The sequence below is a fragment of the Triticum urartu genome, chromosome 1, assembly GCF_003073215.2.
Source record: "Triticum urartu cultivar G1812 chromosome 1, Tu2.1, whole genome shotgun sequence".
Lineage (NCBI taxonomy): Eukaryota > Viridiplantae > Streptophyta > Magnoliopsida > Poales > Poaceae > Triticum > Triticum urartu.
In genome coordinates, this window is record NC_053022.1 from 190,591,131 (window position 1) to 190,608,441 (window position 17,311).

Consider the following 17,311-nt stretch of genomic DNA (forward strand, 5'->3'; position numbering starts at 1 on the left):
GTGCAATCTCTCAATAGTGCTAACATAGTTGGATCATATAATTATCCCTCAAAGTGCAACAAAGAATCACTCCCGAGTTCCTATTAGCGGAGAACAAAATATAGAAATTGTTTCTAGGGTACGAGACCACCTCAAAGCTATTCTTTCCACTCGATCTATTCAAGAGTTCGTAGTAAAATAACACAAAGCTATTTCTTCGTGTGATCTATCCTAGAGTTCGTACTAGAATAACACCAAAGCATATTCATATTCATAATACTCAATCCACACAAAGAACTACCAAGAGACCCCAAAGTTTCTATCGGAGAAAAGATAATAAAAAAGTGCATCAACCCCTATGCATAGATTACCCCAATATCACCACGGGAATCCGCAAGTTGAGTGCCATAACGTATATCAAGCGAATCAATACGATATCCCATTGTCACCTCAAGTATTCATACTGCAAGACATACATCATGTGTTCTCAAATCTGAACATTCAATCCGACATGACAAAACTTCAAAGGGTAAAGATTCAATTCATCACAACAAGATTATAGAGGGGAGAAACATCATATGATCCAACTATATTAACAAATCCCACGATATAGATCATGAGAGAGAGAGATTAAACACATAGCTACTGGTACAAACCCTCAGCCCCGAGGGTGGACTACTCCCTCCTCATCGTGGTGTCTGCCGGGGTGATGAGGATGGCCACCGAAGATGATTCCCCCCCCGGCAGGGTGCTGGAATGGGTCTAGATTGGTTTTCGGTGGCTACAGAGCTTTGCGGCGGTGGAACTTCTGATATAGGTTAACCCCGAGGGGTTTCGGAATATTTGGGAATTTATAATGCAAAGAAGGGATACGGGAGGCCACCGAGGTGGGCACAACCCACCTGGGCGTGCCAGGGGGCCCTAGCGCACCCTAGTGGATTGTGCCCCCTTGAGGCACCCCCTTGTGCTATTTTGGCCCATTGGGAGTCCCCTGGCCCATAAAAAATCCACAAAAAGTTTCGTGGTGTTTGGACTCCATTTGATATTGATTTTCTGCGATGTAAAAAACAGGCAAAAAACAACAACTGGCACTGGGCACTGGGTTAATAGGTTAGTCCCAAAAAATGATATAAAGTTGCTATAAAATGATTGTAAAACGTCCAAGAATGATAATATATTGGCATGAATACTTCATAAATTTTAGATATGTTGTAGACGTATCAGCGTCCCCAAGCTTAATTCCTACTCGTCCTCGAGTAGGTAAATGATAAAAGAAATAATTTATGAAGTGTGAATGCAAGCAAAGTGCATAAGTTTGATTAATGATAATTTCAATCACTTTTCCTAGCATCATAACAACAATTCTTTCTTATAAAACTTCTCATGTTATAGTGGCAACCAATTCACATGTTAAGGTCCAAACAATGAATTCTCTTGTAACCCAACAACCTATGTTCTTAGTCACCAAGCAATTGCAATTCAACTTATTCAACAGAGTTTAAGTAAGAGCTCCACATACTCAACCATCATATAGCCTTCTATGATTGCTAACACTCACCGCATACACATGAGCAAAATGTTTCTAATGGACACATATAAAGATAGGGACTTATTGTTTGCCTCCCAACGTATTCACCTCAAGGGTGATGTCAAGAATAATAACTCATGCTACCCATATTCAACTGTACATATGTGCCTAGATCTTTCCTCACCACATGATGCTTACCAAAAGAGAAAATAAAAAGGAATAGAGAGAACAACTTTGACTCTTGCATAAAAGTAAATACATAAAAGTAAAAGATAGGCCCTTCGTAGAGGGAAGAAGAGGTTGCCATGCGCTTATTTATTTGTATGCTCAATCCCTTAGTGCAAAAGAACGTCACGTTATATTGCCCCTTGTGATAGCAACCTTTATTATGTAGTTTGTCGCTTTTATTGCTTTACCATCACAAGTTTGTACAATGCTCAATTTTCTCTTACACTAAATGATCTTACACTTTTAGAAGCAATTTTATTGCCCTATTGCACGGATGACAACTTACTTGAAGGATCTTGCTCAATCCTTAGGTAGGTATGGTGGACTCTTGAAAATAAGATTTGGGTTTACGGGTTTTTGGATGCACAAGTAGTATCTCTACTTGGTGCGGAATTTTTGGCTAGCAAAGATGGGGGGAAAGCACCACATGTTGAAGGATCTATGACAATATAACTTCTATGTGAATATGAACCTTCCTTGTCCAACGTCAACAATTTTGGCATATAATATTTTGATGGGGGATCACAATCACAAAAGATTTCCATGATAGTGTATTTATATGTGAAAGTTCTCTTCCTTATACTAATTATTCGTGAATTGCTTGGATGACCAATATTGTGATTGTCAAGCCTCAAAAGATTTCACTTTCTAAACCCAATGTGAAGCTACCACTAGGCATGATATGATTTCAACTTCATGACATTCAATTTATTCAACAATTTACTCATAGGATATAAGTGAAGCACAAGAGTAAATGACATAGAAAAGAGCTTCGTTGACGGGATGTGAATGCCGCTTACTTAGCCTCGTTGGCAAATATTTGAGGACTATATTTTATTTAAAACTTTCAGATCTAAGTACTTTACTAAAACAGCAAGAAAAAAACTTTACAATCCAAGGATAGCACACATCATGTGAAGAAGCAAAAACTTCGGCTCAACCGATACTAACCGATAATTGTTGAAGAAGAAAGGTGAGATACCTACCGGGGCATCCCCAAGCTTAGATGCTTGAGACATCTTGAATATTATCTTGGTATGCCTTGGGAATCCCTAGTCTTGAGCTTTTAAGTCTCCTTAATTCCTCTCATATCACGGTTTTCCTAAATCTCAAAAGCTTCATCCACACAAAACTCAACAAGAACTCGTGAGATCAGTTAGTATAAACCAATGCAAAAACCTTATCATTCTATACTGTAGCAAATCACTAAAATTATGGTTCAACATTTCATACTAGAGGCCTCTGCATATTTAATACTCCTATCCTCAAATATAATCATTAAACAAGAAACATATGCAAACAATGCAAACATAACAGCAATCCGCTAAAACAGTACAGTCTGTAAAGAATGCAAGAGTATCAATACTTCCCTAACTCCAAAAGTTATGAAAATTTACCACACTGTAGAAAATTTATCATAGATCATTTTTCAAAAAGTCTCAACATTTTATCACATTCCGACTTTTCTAGGGAATTTTGGAAATAGCGGTAAACTTTCTATTTTCAAACAGCAACATGTATGCTTACAAAATAAGCATGGCAAAGGCTATCATTGCCACTTTTATTTAAATAAAAGATGCAAAACATTATTCTAAATAACAGAAAGTAAATTCTAACAAAATACATTGACGCTCCAAGAAAAACACATATCATGTGACAAAAGAAAACATAGCTCCAAGTGAGGTTGATAATGTTGCTTGGATCTTCCTTGAATATTTCCTTGGGGGTGCCTTGGGCAGCCCAAGCTTAGGTTCTTGTCACTCCTTATTCTCCTCATATCCATATCTCACCCAAAACTTGAAAACTTCAATCACACAGAACTTAACGAAACTTTGTGAGATAGGTTAGTATAATAAAGAGCAAACCATTCCACTTTGGTACTGTCAATGACAAGATTCATAATTTTTCTCACACAATGCTTACTGTAGAATATCATGTATACAATTTATATTGAGCAATATAAACCATAGAAACTAGAAAAAAGCAAACTATGCATTGAAAACAGAATCTATCAAAAACAGAACGGTCTGTAGTAATCTGTACTCAAACCATACTTCTGCTACTCCACAAATTCTGAAAAATTTGAACCTCTTCCAAAAAAATTCATGATTCACAAGCAAAGAAAACTTATCACTCTTTATGGCATACATCTCATCATAATAATCATCATCGATAGCAACTTTATTGTCATAGTCAATTGAAACCTCTTCCAAAATAGTGGATGTATCACTAAATAAAGTCATGACCTCTCCAAATCCACTTTCATCAATATTGTAATAAGATTAAACACCCTCCAAAATAGTGGGATCACCACTACCTAAATTTGACACTCTTCCAAACCCACTTTCATCAATGTAATCATCATAAATAGGAGGCATGCTATCATCATAATAAATTTTCTTATCGAAAGTAGAAGGGATCAAAGGATCATATTCATTAAGCAAAGCATCCCCAAGCTTAGCACAAGCATTATTTCTAGCAAATAAATCTTGAAACATATCATACTCATTAAACATAGCATCCCCAAGCTCGTAGTTTTGCATATCATCACAATCATTCTTATCAATAGCATGAATGGCACCAATAGTATAGCAAACATTATTATTGTATTCTTCCAAGCAAGTGCTAAAAAGATTTTCAAGATCATAAGGGATATCGTTGTATTCCCAATCATAATCATTACATAAAGTAGTAGGTATCACAAAATCATGCTCAATATCATCATCCTCCATTAACATATTTGATTCAGTTTCATGAGGCACGATGGTGATGGGAGCAACATTATTTGGGAGATATACCTTTTTACCTCTATTCTTTCTTCTTTTCTTCTTCTTCACCACACCATGTGTGGGTTTTATTAATTTTTTCAAGCTTCGTGTTGAAGAGATTGATTTGATAAGAAGCTCCTCCTTGTTACCTGATTCATCATAATAAACACTAGGAGGGTATTGGGAAACATGTTCCCTTTCATTAGTACTCTCTTCATATTCTATTTGTTTTCTTGTCTTTAGATAGTTGGCAATATAAGGATTCTCAATGCAATCTACCATAGAAAACATATAAATTTCCTCTAGATCAAAATCAAGAAATCTCTCGGGATTTGGAAAACCCTTAGTTATATGTTTCATTTCTTCATACCCCAAAAGAAGACTAGGCGCTTTATGATGCTCAAGGGAAATCAAGTTATCACAATTTTTGGAAACGATTTGATCATGAAACAATTTGCATTGGAGATTTAAATGACCACGTTCATTGCAAAGTTCACAAGGATGGCGAAAAAATTACATCTTTCTGCACAATCATCTAGCCTCTCTTGCAGCTTTTTCATTTCTAGATATTTATGCTCCTTACAAAATCTATCTTCCCATTTTGGTGTGCATATGCATTCCCAATTCACTCCCCAAAAATTGACATGCTTATAAGAAACATTTTTTTCATGACTTGTGAAATCATCATTAGCATTTTGGATATTCAAAGAATTCATACTAACAACATTGCAATCATGCTCATCATTCAAATATTGTGTGCCAAACATTTTATTGACTTCTTGTTCTAACAATTGAGCACAATTTTCCGAACCATCATTTTCAAGAAAGATATTATAAAGATGGTCATAATATGATGCAACCTCAATTCCATTTTTTATGTAGTTTTCTTTTATAAACGAAACTAGTGATATAACAAGAAAGTAAAAGATTCAATTACAAGATCTAAAGATATACCTTCAAGCACTCACCTCCCCGGCAACGGCGCCAGAAAAGAACTTGATGTCTACTATGCAACTTTATTCTTGTAGACGCGTGTTGGGCCTCCAAGCGCAGAGTTTTGTTGGACAGTAGCAATTTTCCCTCAAATGGATGACCTAAGGTTTATCAATCCGTGAGAGGTGTAGGATGGAGCTGGTCTCTTTCAAATGACCCTGCAACCAAATACAAGAAATCTCTTGTGTCCCTAACACACCCAATACAATGGCAAATTATATAGGTGCACTAGTTCGGCGAAGATATGGTGATAAAAGTATAATATGGATGGTAGAAATATATTTTTATAATCTGAGTAAATAAACACGGAAAGGTAGAAAATAGTAAATGATGACAAAAACGGTATTGCAATGCTTAAAAATGAGGCATAGGGTTCGTACTTTCGCTAGTGCAATCTCTTAACAGTGCTAACATAGTTGGATCATATAATTATCCCTCAAAGTGCAACAAAGAATCACACCCGAGTTCCTACTAGCGGAGAACAAAAGATAGAAATTGTTTGTAGGGTACGAGATCACCTCAAAGCTATTATTTCCTCTAGATCTATTCAAGAGTTCGTACTAAAATAACGCAAAGCTATTTTTTCTGTTCGATCTATCCTAGAGTTCGTACTAGAATAACACCAAAGCATATGCATATTCATAATACTCAATCCACACAAAGAACTATAAAGAGACCCCAAAGGTTTTATCGGAGAAAAGATGATAAAAACATTCATCAACCCCTATGCATAGATTACCCAAATATCACCACGGGAATTCGCAAGTTGAGTGCCATAATATATATCAAGTGAATCAATACGATACCCCATTGTCACCTCAAGTATTCATACCACCAGACATACATAATGTGTTCTAAAATCTGAACATTCAATCCAACATGACAAAACTTCAAAGGGTAAAGATTCAATCCATCACAACAAGAGTATAGAGGGGAGAAACATCATATGATCCAACTATATTAACAAAGCCCATGATATAGATCACGATGGAGAGATTAAACACATAGCTACTAGTACAAACCCTCAACCCCGAGGGTGGACTACTCCTTCCTCATCGTGGTGGCCGCCGGGATGATGAAGATGGCCACCGAAGATGATTCCCCCCTCCGGCAGGGTGCCGGAAGGGGTCTAGATTGGTTTTCGGTGGCTACACAGCCTTGTGGCGGTGGAACTTCCGATCAAGGTTAACTCTGAGGGGTTTAGGAATATTTGGGAATTGATAGTGCAAAAAAGGGGTATGGGAGGCCCTAGTGGGTTGTGCCCCCTCGGGGCACCCCCCAGGTGTTGTTGTGGCCCATGAAGAGTCTCTTGGCCCATAAAAAATCCTCAAAAAGTTTCATAGTGTTTGGACTCCGTTTGATATTGATTTTCTGCGATGTAAAAAAGGCAAAAAACAGCAACTAGCACTGTGCACTGGGTCAATAGGTTAGTCCAAAAAAATGATATAAAGTTGCTATAAAATGATTGTAAAATGTCCAAGAATGATAATATATTGACATGAATACTTCATAAATTATAGATACGTTGGAGACGTATCACCCCGGCAGCTTCGAAGTCAGGGATGGCAACGGACGGTCGCGACATAACAAGCTTAAGCGTCGAAACAACAATGAAGAAACTGAAGAGACAACGGTTAACGCTGGATTCAGCGGCTCTAAATCCGGATAGCGGAAGAAGCCATTCAAAGGAAATAAAGACGGTCCATCAAATTTGGTCAAAATACTCGATCGGCCTTGCCAGATTCTTGGCACCCCCGACAATCCTGCAAATCACTCCAACAGGAATGGTTGGGTTTTCAAACAGGCCGGTAAGTTAATTACCGAACCTAAGGGGAAAGGGCCACCAAGCGAGGACTATGATGAGCCTCGCCCAACAAACACAGGGGGACAAAAGAAATTTCCCCCTGAGGTGAAAACAGTGAACATGAAATATGCCACGCATATCCCCAAGAGGGAGCGCAAGCGCGCACTAAGGCACGTCTACGCCGTAGAGCCCGTCGCCCCTAAATCCAACCAGTGGTCGGCTTTTCCGATCACCTTCGATCGCAAGGACCACCCGACGAGTATCCATCATGGGTGTTCGGCAGCTCTGGTCCTCGATCCAATCATCGATGGATTCCATCTCACTCGAGTCCTTATGGACGGCGGCAGCAGCCTTAACTTGATTTATCAAGATACTATTCGTAAAATGGGTATTGACCCATCAATAATCAAGCCTAGTAACACCACCTTTAAAGAAGTGATACCCGGCGTCGAAGCCCACTGCATGGGTTCATTAACATTGGAAGTAGTCTTTGGCTCGCCGGACGGCTTCCGAAGCGAAGACTTGATCTTCGACATCGTCCCCTTCCGCAATGGTTATCACGCACTGCTCGGACATACCTCCTTCGCCCGGTTCAATGCAGTCCCGCATTATGCTTACTTAAAGCTCAAAATGCCTAGACCACGTGGCGTTATCACAGTCAATGGAAATTTGGAGCGCTCCCTCCGTACTAAGGAGCACATCGCGGCCCTTGTAGCCGAGGTACAGAGCAGCCTCATCAAGCCAAACACTTCATCGGCCATCAAGCCTCCAAACACCCTCAAACGAGTCCGGCCTACTCTGCAGAACGATAGCTTGGTCAGTCCAGCAATGGACTAGCAGCTCTGCCTCCGTCAATCGCTCCATCTAACCGCGACATATATACCGCGTGTGCATAACTACGCACTTAAAATACCTTGGGCAACGACGGAGGCACAATGCAGACAAGGTTCATAGTGCGGCTCGACCCTATTTGGACCTTAAACCTTTTTCCTTCCCTTTTTTCTTCTTCTGATATTACCGGTTCGTTAAAACCTAATAACTTCACGGTCGTACAATGGCCCTTTCCCAGGCCCCTTCTATACAAACGATTGCCGATTGCTCCTCTCAAAGGATCTTGCACCAAGGCAATAGCGGCGTAGACGTGCGGTAGGGCGTCATGGGAATCTTCAAGAATACCTTTTTCCTTTTTTCGGCCCTGTATACAGCTTCCCCTTGTGTACAAACTCTCGGCATGTAAAATAGCCTTGATCTTTATGGCATTATCTGTAATAGCACGTTTTCACGTATCAATCAGATTATGATGGAAATAGTTTTTAACCAACCCCTATCCAGTATTAGTTTATTTCATAAAATTTGCATTCCTTCTTTGCGTCAGATTGCCATATATACTTCGGTACGGCTTAAATGTCAGGGGCTCTATTCGGCCACACATATTTCCAAAAAGTCTGAACACTTCTATAATATATTTCGGCTTCCCAAATTTGGCATTATATGCATCAGCTCCGGATCATGTCTTTGGTCAACAGTTGGGTTGCCCGGCTCCTATGATTACTACCTTACGTTCCGCTTGTTTGGATAGGGTAGTAAAGGGAGAACTATTTCGATTGTGTTTCCGGTTCGTCCGGTCAAACACCTCAGTAGAAAAAGGCGAAAATTGGCTGTCATGGTACGGCGAGAGCTGGTCAAAGATTCGGCAACTTGCTATAAATCTCTTGTGATTTCTTCTATATTATACGAAGGACTGGCATTCGTCCAGTCACATGCCTAAGGCATCCCAGTTCGGATAGCCGCATATGCTCTAGGGGCTAGTTCTTAGTCCCATCGTCAAACTCCTATGGCTAAGTGAAAGTAATAAAGCCACATAATCTGATTGCCTGGTTCACCACGCAGACACCTCCTTTACGAACCAAGACATTGGGTCAAGTGTGATCGTGCGCTACCCTGAAGACCCCCGTAGTATCTATGTGGGGGCTAAAGCCGACGACTGCCAAACTTCTAGAATTAAAACAGCCGCACAGGAGGAAAATAATTTCAGATGAAGGCATAAATATATTACAAAACCTTGGTTCATAAAACAAAGTCTGGACAACCCGGATACATTCACTCAAACATGATGTCCTTTGAGCATTGGCCCTCTACTATTAGGGCACCCTCAAGGACATCGTCAAAATATCGCTCCGGCTTGCGGTGGTCCTTGCCTTCGGGTGGGCCCTCGGTCACCACGACGGTGGCCTTCATCTTCGCCCAGTGCATCTTGACACGGGCAAAGGCCATCCATGCACCCTCTATGCACAACGAGCGCTTTACAACTTCGACTTGGGTCAGTGCGTCGGCGAGTCGCTTCACCAGGCCAAAGTAGCTGCTAGGAATGGGTTCAGTTGGCCACAGCCGGACTATGACGTCTTTCATGGCCAAGCCGGACATCCTATGTAGCTCCGCCAGCTGCATCATCTGGTTGTTCAATAGCGTCGAACACTTCGGCGCCAGGAACTGTGACCAGAAAAGCTTCTTCATGGTGTTCCTCTCCTGGGCCCGGAAGAACTGCGTGGCGTCGGCAGCACTCTTCGGAAGTCCGCGAAGGTGTCTGGAGAACTCCACAGTTGATTGAGCAAGGCATATCTTTGACCGCCAAAACACTCTGCAAAAGAAATGGCTTACCAGCCGCTATCTTTTCGGCCTGCCGGATCTCCTCCCGAACCGCCCGGGACTCGGTCTGCGCCTCCTTGGCCTCATTGAGGGCTTTGGCGAGTTCGACCGCTTGGGACGAAGTCTTCTCCTCCAAAGTCTCGCATTTGCTGATGGCGTCTTTCAACTCCTGCTCCACTTTAGCTACCCTCTTTTCGTGCTGGCGGCGGGTGACCTATTCGGTCTTTAAATTCGCAGCCGCTTTATCTACAGCTGCTTTGCTCACTTTCGCCTCCTCCTTGGCTTGGGAAGGGACTCGACTTTGACCGCGCTACCTTCACCCATAATCACAGCAGTACATGAGTTACAGTCTGAATTTTAATATTACTAGTACAAATGCCCGTGCGTTGCACCGGGCAAAAAATAAAATATAACCTACTCCACGTGCCACTATGCAACATTTTTTAATCAAATTTCATGAGGACATTATCCTCTAGTGCTTTGGCACCAATCACCCTTCTACTTCTTCCTTTATCCATTGTCTGTGTCTCTCCAGTCAAAGCGCATTATCATCATCAATGGCATGTGTCATTCGTAACCCTCCCACGCCCACACTTCGAATTCCAAACTCGTAACCACGCCATCAGCACTCAGCATCAAGTTCTAACTACCATCGCTGACATGTATGCACCATACTCAGCACCCTTCTAATCGGCTCACTCCTTCATTTGCCATTCCCTCCTCTTTATTCTCTTTGTAATCAGATCATGTAATAGTGCAACTGTAAATTCCACTCAAACGCTGCATCGGCTCACTAAAGTTAGGTAAGTCACTGAACACTTCTTTGCAAACCATTTATTTATATTAGAAAATAAAAGCATGAAAATGTATACTAAGGGCGTGTTTGGATCTCCTCCAGCTCCATGCTTCAGCAAATTCTGGAGCGGAGCTGAGCCGAACGAAATATCCCCAAGAAGCTAGCTTCGAGAATTATCTATCGATTGTAGTGTAAAAATCTGGAGCGAGGAAGACCCAGCTCCACAAAAATCAGAATCTCAAGTTCCCCTATATTACAGCTGAAATGCCACCGCCAAAGATAACGGTTCGCTCAGCCATGCAAAAGAAAATGATTCAACCCACGATAGCCAGGCATCGCTAGGAATATCTCCCCTCGACAAGCATCTTGGTCCTACACAGTCCAGCAACTGCTCCAAGCCCAAAATCGCGATGGGAAGCTGATTTAGTTGCCGAACGGAACGAAATCGTTGCATGGAGTGAGAAGCCAAGAAGAGAAGCTAGATTTGGGGAGTTTTGTGAAGTTGGAGGAGGTCCGAACAGGCCCTAAGTTTTCTGTTCCTGCCAGGAATTTCAGGACTTAGGTCTTAAACTTTATACAGATAGATTCTCTTGTTGCGCAGCAGAATGGTTGCTGCCATTGACACGCATAGAAAAAACTTGAGAATTGTAAGTGTACTGAAGTGTGGAGTACACAACGTTTTCAGTCTGAGCTGGTTGAACCTTTGTTCTAGACTATCTTTTTTTTTTTGGTTTTATGCCACGATGCTACTGGTCTGTGTCGTTCCGTATCCTTCGATAGTGGAACCATATCTACTCTAGGTCGTATGAAAAGAACACAACATTATCAATTTGGACTAAGATGACCAATACAAATCTTTCATGAGATCGTGTGGCGCTCAAACAAATGTACAGAGATCAGACAACAACATTGAGTACTCGTACAGGCATACACCAGGCATAACAATTAACAAATGGGAGTGTACTGCTCCAATTCCTTACGAAGCGGAAGGCTGTAAGCTACAGAAAGTAGGCAGCGTAATTTAGTCCAAGAATCCAGAAATGAACTAAATCATTATTAGGTACATATAATGAGAAGAACAACAAAAATTGTAGCAGTTAAGTATTAACATGAGCGCGTAAAAATCCAAGAACTAACAGCTCTCTTGGGCCATTGCCAGATTATTATTTTGTTCCATAGTATTTTCAGATTTCTTGGCACGACCTTGGGCCATTATCGTATCCTCACCTTCTTGTGTTCAATGCCTACATTTAGGTTATCGTCTGAAATCTTTCAACCAACAACACGGCTATAGTTGTTATTTCAAGGAAACAATATCAGAAGGCACATTACCTAAACTGAACATGTAAGGCTCTACATTGGGGTATCATCAATTTTCACAAGAAAACCTAGAAAAAATAGAGTTTGTAAACAGAGAAGTCTGCCGAGCGATGTTCGACAGTGATCATGGCATAGTTAGGATAGTTTCAAGAGGAAACAGTGTCCAGGAATTTTGCAAGGCACTGTGTAGTTTGAAACAGAAACAAACAAAGTTAACTGCTAGTTCATAAATCAAAATAAACCCATCTATTCAAAATAAAGAGAAGATGCAATACATATAGAATAGATGAGGTACGACATTGGCACTATGCACTTCCTTTACCATTGCAAACATTTGTGAAATAAGATACAGTCAATTAGCAAAACCATGTTTTATTGGGATGATAATAAAGATACAAATTGGACCTCAACGATGATCTAAGCCCTCACATATTTTTTATGGTAGTTTAGTATTATCTATATGTTTTTCCCTTCTGGGATAATGGATGGTAAATATATTGTCCCAATATTATGCATACATCCAATATTACTCTCAGCCATACTTTTCTCATGAGAAAATTGTTTCTACATAATATCCAAGTCTAGACTCTAGATTTAGAAGATGAAACAGAGGTAGCAACAGCAGGAAATGCCTTTGACAGTTCACACCAACAAAGATTCATGTACACCATGTTTGCTTATAAACTGACTCATACCATAGTCCACCCAATTTGCAGATATAGAAAAAAGCTTGGAATTGTTGTAACTCGAGTCATAGTTCAACTGACATAGACATACCTTGCCTGGATACCGAGATTGTCGAGATAGATGAGAAGAGGGCACTGACAAATATCATCAAGAATGTGAAAAATTGCTGCTTGCAAGGCACATGGATGGTGGGCGTCGATTGCTGGCCATGCTTGTGTTTCAACGCACATCACAGTGCCGCACCTTCCTTGATCAACATGTATGACACCTATGCAATGCAACACAAATTGATGACATGAAATAGCGGGAAAAAAATCAATCGCTCGTTCAAAAATACTAGAAGAATTCAAGCACACCACCTACATCTTTCTTGCCGATCTTCATGGTCATCTCCTGTAACACACTGAGGTCTTTGACGCTCCACTGCATAAACTGTGGGATGAATAATAGCGACATCATCATGAGAAAGGACTCCAGGAAACAACATGGTCATGGTCATTCCATCGGGGGCGGTGCTGAGGACAAGATATCACACCAACTGGTACTACACTTTTCGTGAAAAAGTTTGGTAGTATAGTTTGTTGAGAATCATGTATCAACACAAATCTTATCAGTACATGAGCCGAGGTGGAAGATCATATATGTACCTATAATTGTGTATATCTAACATTATATACGATGGAAATGCATCCAATGAGGCATAGACGAAAACCTGGGTGTAGTGGCTGACAAGAAAGGCGGTGGGGGCTGGAAGTTGCCGAGCTAACTGCAGAAAATCTGGGTGGCTGACAACATCACGTTGATCAGCATGTAGAACATCACGGCTGGCGTGGCTAGAGGCGCAAGCAGTGGTAGCTCCAGCGCCGTCACTAAGGCCATGCTAGTGCATCTAGGCAATGAATTTGATCCTACCATAATGGTGATAGGGTAATTAGTTTTTTATGAACTGTACACCACATACTTTCGGACCAGATTTCTTTCTACTATTGTCTATCACAAACGGAAAAGAGTAGCACATACTGCATTGTTGAGAATTATATGTGGGCTCCAATAATCATATAATTACACTGATTCATCAGACTCATAAGAAAATTAAGAGCATCTAGCTATTACAGTTAAAGAGGAGATGCACTTGTATAGTGCCAAGAACAAAACATGGATTGCTCTAATACATAATATCAGAAGAAATACATTTCTACCATTTACAGAAAAAAACTTGCACTAATTAAAAGGGATCACCTGTACTTACCTTTACTATAGGAAAATGTCTAAAAATATTGCAATAAACTGAAACTAATGCAGAGGATAAAAATTATGGTGGTTGTATCCTGTCATTTGGGGAAACATCTCAACAGTGGCTTTCCCAAATAGTACCCCAATTTCTTGTATTGATAATGCACAAATTCATCTTGCAGACAAATCAGTAAAACTGAAAATATGTGTTACAATTGATGGTGCTTTTCATGTTCTCATGAACATCTACGTTAGAATATAAAAATGTAGGCTCATCTCCAGAAACGAAGAAAACATTAATGTATCTTCTATTAATTGCTGAAGAATAGACCAGGCAATTTCCGAGGTTTAGAGTACTCACGTATATGTTATCAATCGAGGGGCTTCAGGTAGTGTAGCTCTTCGCTGGCTGAATGACGATGGCTACCATAGATTTGCATCAAAATTATGCTTTAACTATAAACTGTACTCCTATGTATATGATTTGCATGTAAAAACAAAATGATCTGAAGACATAGATTACAAACTGATAAATACAAATCTTAATGGCACTGTGTCAGCTTGCTGCCTCCCTAGTGCTTCCCAAGAACCATGGTGCGAGCTGAAACTGTAAGGCCACTCTGCTTTGGTTAAGCCATAGTAGACTGCTTTACCTCCAGGCAATAGGGTAATTTGTCTTAGACTACCTATCAAGAAAGATGATTCAACTGAGTTAAAAAACAACCAGCCCTTGTCATCACACCCTTCCTTTGCCTCGAGGAGTGAGTAGCTAATGCTCCAAATTAGAGCAATATGACTTTCAATGCGCAGGAAATTTCACCTGGATCCGCTCTATAATTTACGGATCACTATAACTATCTCCCAGACTAACTTTTTCATTCACACCTCTACAACTCCACGATCTTTCTTATGCAACTTGCTAGTGACAGAGATGACCAAATCAATGGCGAGTTCTGTAATAAAATTGCTGCTCGATTCTTCCAATTACCTCATCAATTTTGCCATTAATTGAATAAAATAACAAAGCAATCACATCATCTATTCATAATCCGCATAGACATAAGGGAGGAAGAATGCACTGTGCTTCTCTGGCTCCTATTCATCGGGGATGTGGAGGATAGCAATGGGAGGAGGACTCGCGACGGTGGGCCTCTGCTTGTCGGCATGGACCACGGCTCCTTCGAGAAGACTACCATGTCGGATACCGTCGGCTGGACTCTACGCCATGGTCAGGGTCATCCTCCAGCGTGGGCTCTCGCAGGTAGGCCATGGAGGAGTGAGGCGACTATGAGGAACACGAACGCCGCAAGGTGCCGTGCGACGCTCCAACTTTCGCATCCTGCTTCTGGTCCCGGCCCCCTCTATGCTGGCTCGTGCTCCGGAACCGCCCTTGCGCGACGGCTGGGTGGGTTCTGGCAGCGCGACAGCGAGGAGGAGTCTGGCGGCGCGACGGTGAGGTGGAGTTCGGTGGCGTGTGACGACGTAGTAGGGGGCGGCGGCGCGCTGGAGGTGCCGACGGGATTGGGGGTCATGGGTCGTACGGTAGATGGGTTATTTTCTGCAGGGGGCGCGGGTTGAATACTTTAAACAACATGATGTTTTGTGCAAAAACGAAACGTTTTCTCAGATCCACTTAAAAGGGGACTGTGCGTTGAATTCTCAAAAAACAGAGGGGCTTCTATATAAAAACGCCGCGAAGGTGAACCCGACGGACTCAACCCGTGCTTTATTATTAGGGAAAGACTTCAGATATATGATTAAACTCTTCTAAAAGTACACACATACCTTGCGCCTCATCGAACCGCTTGTTAATGCGGTCGATCTCATCATCAGTCAACTTCAGCTTCCGATTGAGTTCATAAACTTCAGCGTCCTGGGCGGTAGCCGCCAATAGGGAGGCCTGTTATCCAATAGACAAGTACGTCACCTCCTGCGATTGCTACTCGATCCTTTGTTCAGCTTTTTTCAAATCCAAACAGAGTCTTACGGGCTACTATCTATACACAGGCACATCTCCTTCATATGAAAAGTGTCCATGAGTATTACGTCGCATACGTCGAAGCCTATTAGCAGGCTGGTGAAGGCTTCGTTCATCCCTCTCTTTGAAGACTTAACATTCTCAACCACTGCACCCATCAGGGTGCGGTGCTCCTCCGTGATGGCGGCACGTTGTAGTGCTCCCACCAGAGTATTCGTCGCCTCTGTATTAGTGGAGGTCGCCGTCTGAGTTGATGCTCCCACCTCCTTCGAAGGGGGTTGCTCACTTGATTCCGGAGCCATATGGGTCTCCGGAATAGTGTTCGGCTGGGGGCCGGACTAGTCAGGGCCCCCGCCGCTAGTCTCCATGGGGGTTGCACCCCCATGTTCTCAGCAGCCGAGGCCTTACCCTCGGGTGCCCTCGTGGCAGCCTCGCTCACCCCTCCGCAGCCTGGAGAGGTCCTTCCGGACAACACCTCGGTGTCATATGCGGCGGTAGGCGGAGAAGCTCGTGGAGGCGTCTTGCTCTCTGCCATCTGAGGTGGGAGAGAGCTCCCCTCAGATAATGAAGGATTGGGGAGGTCGCGAGAAGGGCTGAAATACACACAACATAATATGTTATATTAAAAGCATAGAGGACTGAATACTTGTAACGAATCCTTTGGCACTTAAGATTTGGCCAGGGGCTTCACCCTAGGGAGCCTCTTGGGGATGTGTTCGGCATCCGAATCCGAACCATCCGAGAGGGTCATCTTCCCCCTCTTGGACACCCCCTCCTCCGGGTCTGTGGAGGCCGCCCTTTTCTTTTTCTTCCCCTTGAGGGGAGAGTCACTTTCCGCCTCCTCCTCCTCTTCGTCTTCATCTCCCTCATGGCAGGAGGGGACTTCGGTTTCTCTGGACACAGTGACCGAAGTACCTTTACGGCGGAGGCCGCCCTTGGCCTCCTTACTCTTCTTCTTGGCCTTCTTCTCCGGCCCCTGATAGGGCGCCGGAACCAGCATCTTTGTGAGCTGGGGTGTGGCCCAATCTTCAGGCAGCAGAGCTGGACACTTGATCCGCTCCGCCTTCATTGTCTAGCCCTGTGAGAGGGACAGACACTCATTATGCCTAAGGATTTATGGACCGAACTGTATATTTGAATAAAACACTTACCGGAGTAGCCGGATTCGCGCTGTCGATCTCGATGTCTTTGGTCTTCTTCGGCCGCGAATACTGGGCCTTGAAGAGCAGCTTCCTGATCTCTTCGTGCGTTGTGCCGAAGAAGTGCTGCAGGGTCTGGGGACCTTCCGGATTGAACTCCCACATATGGAGAGGCCGACGTTGGCAGGGGAGGATCCGGTGGAATAGCATCA

At 42.4% G+C, this 17,311-nt stretch overlaps 1 long non-coding RNA gene across 2 annotated transcripts; it reads right to left on the bottom strand.

Moving 5' to 3' along the window:
• Nucleotides 1–11,156: 11,156 nt before the first annotated feature.
• On the bottom strand, nt 11,157–15,545 carry LOC125553735. 2 transcript variants are annotated; one of them, XR_007304175.1, is made up of 4 exons: nt 14,344–15,545; nt 13,113–13,657; nt 12,840–13,017; nt 11,160–11,740 (listed from the first exon to the last, which is right to left on the bottom strand). It is a non-coding gene; the product is annotated as an uncharacterized LOC125553735 (long non-coding RNA). The 2 variants fall into 2 exon arrangements; XR_007304173.1 differs by having other exon boundaries at nt 11,157–11,740; nt 13,113–15,545.
• Between the last annotated feature and the right edge of the window lie 1,766 nt (nt 15,546–17,311).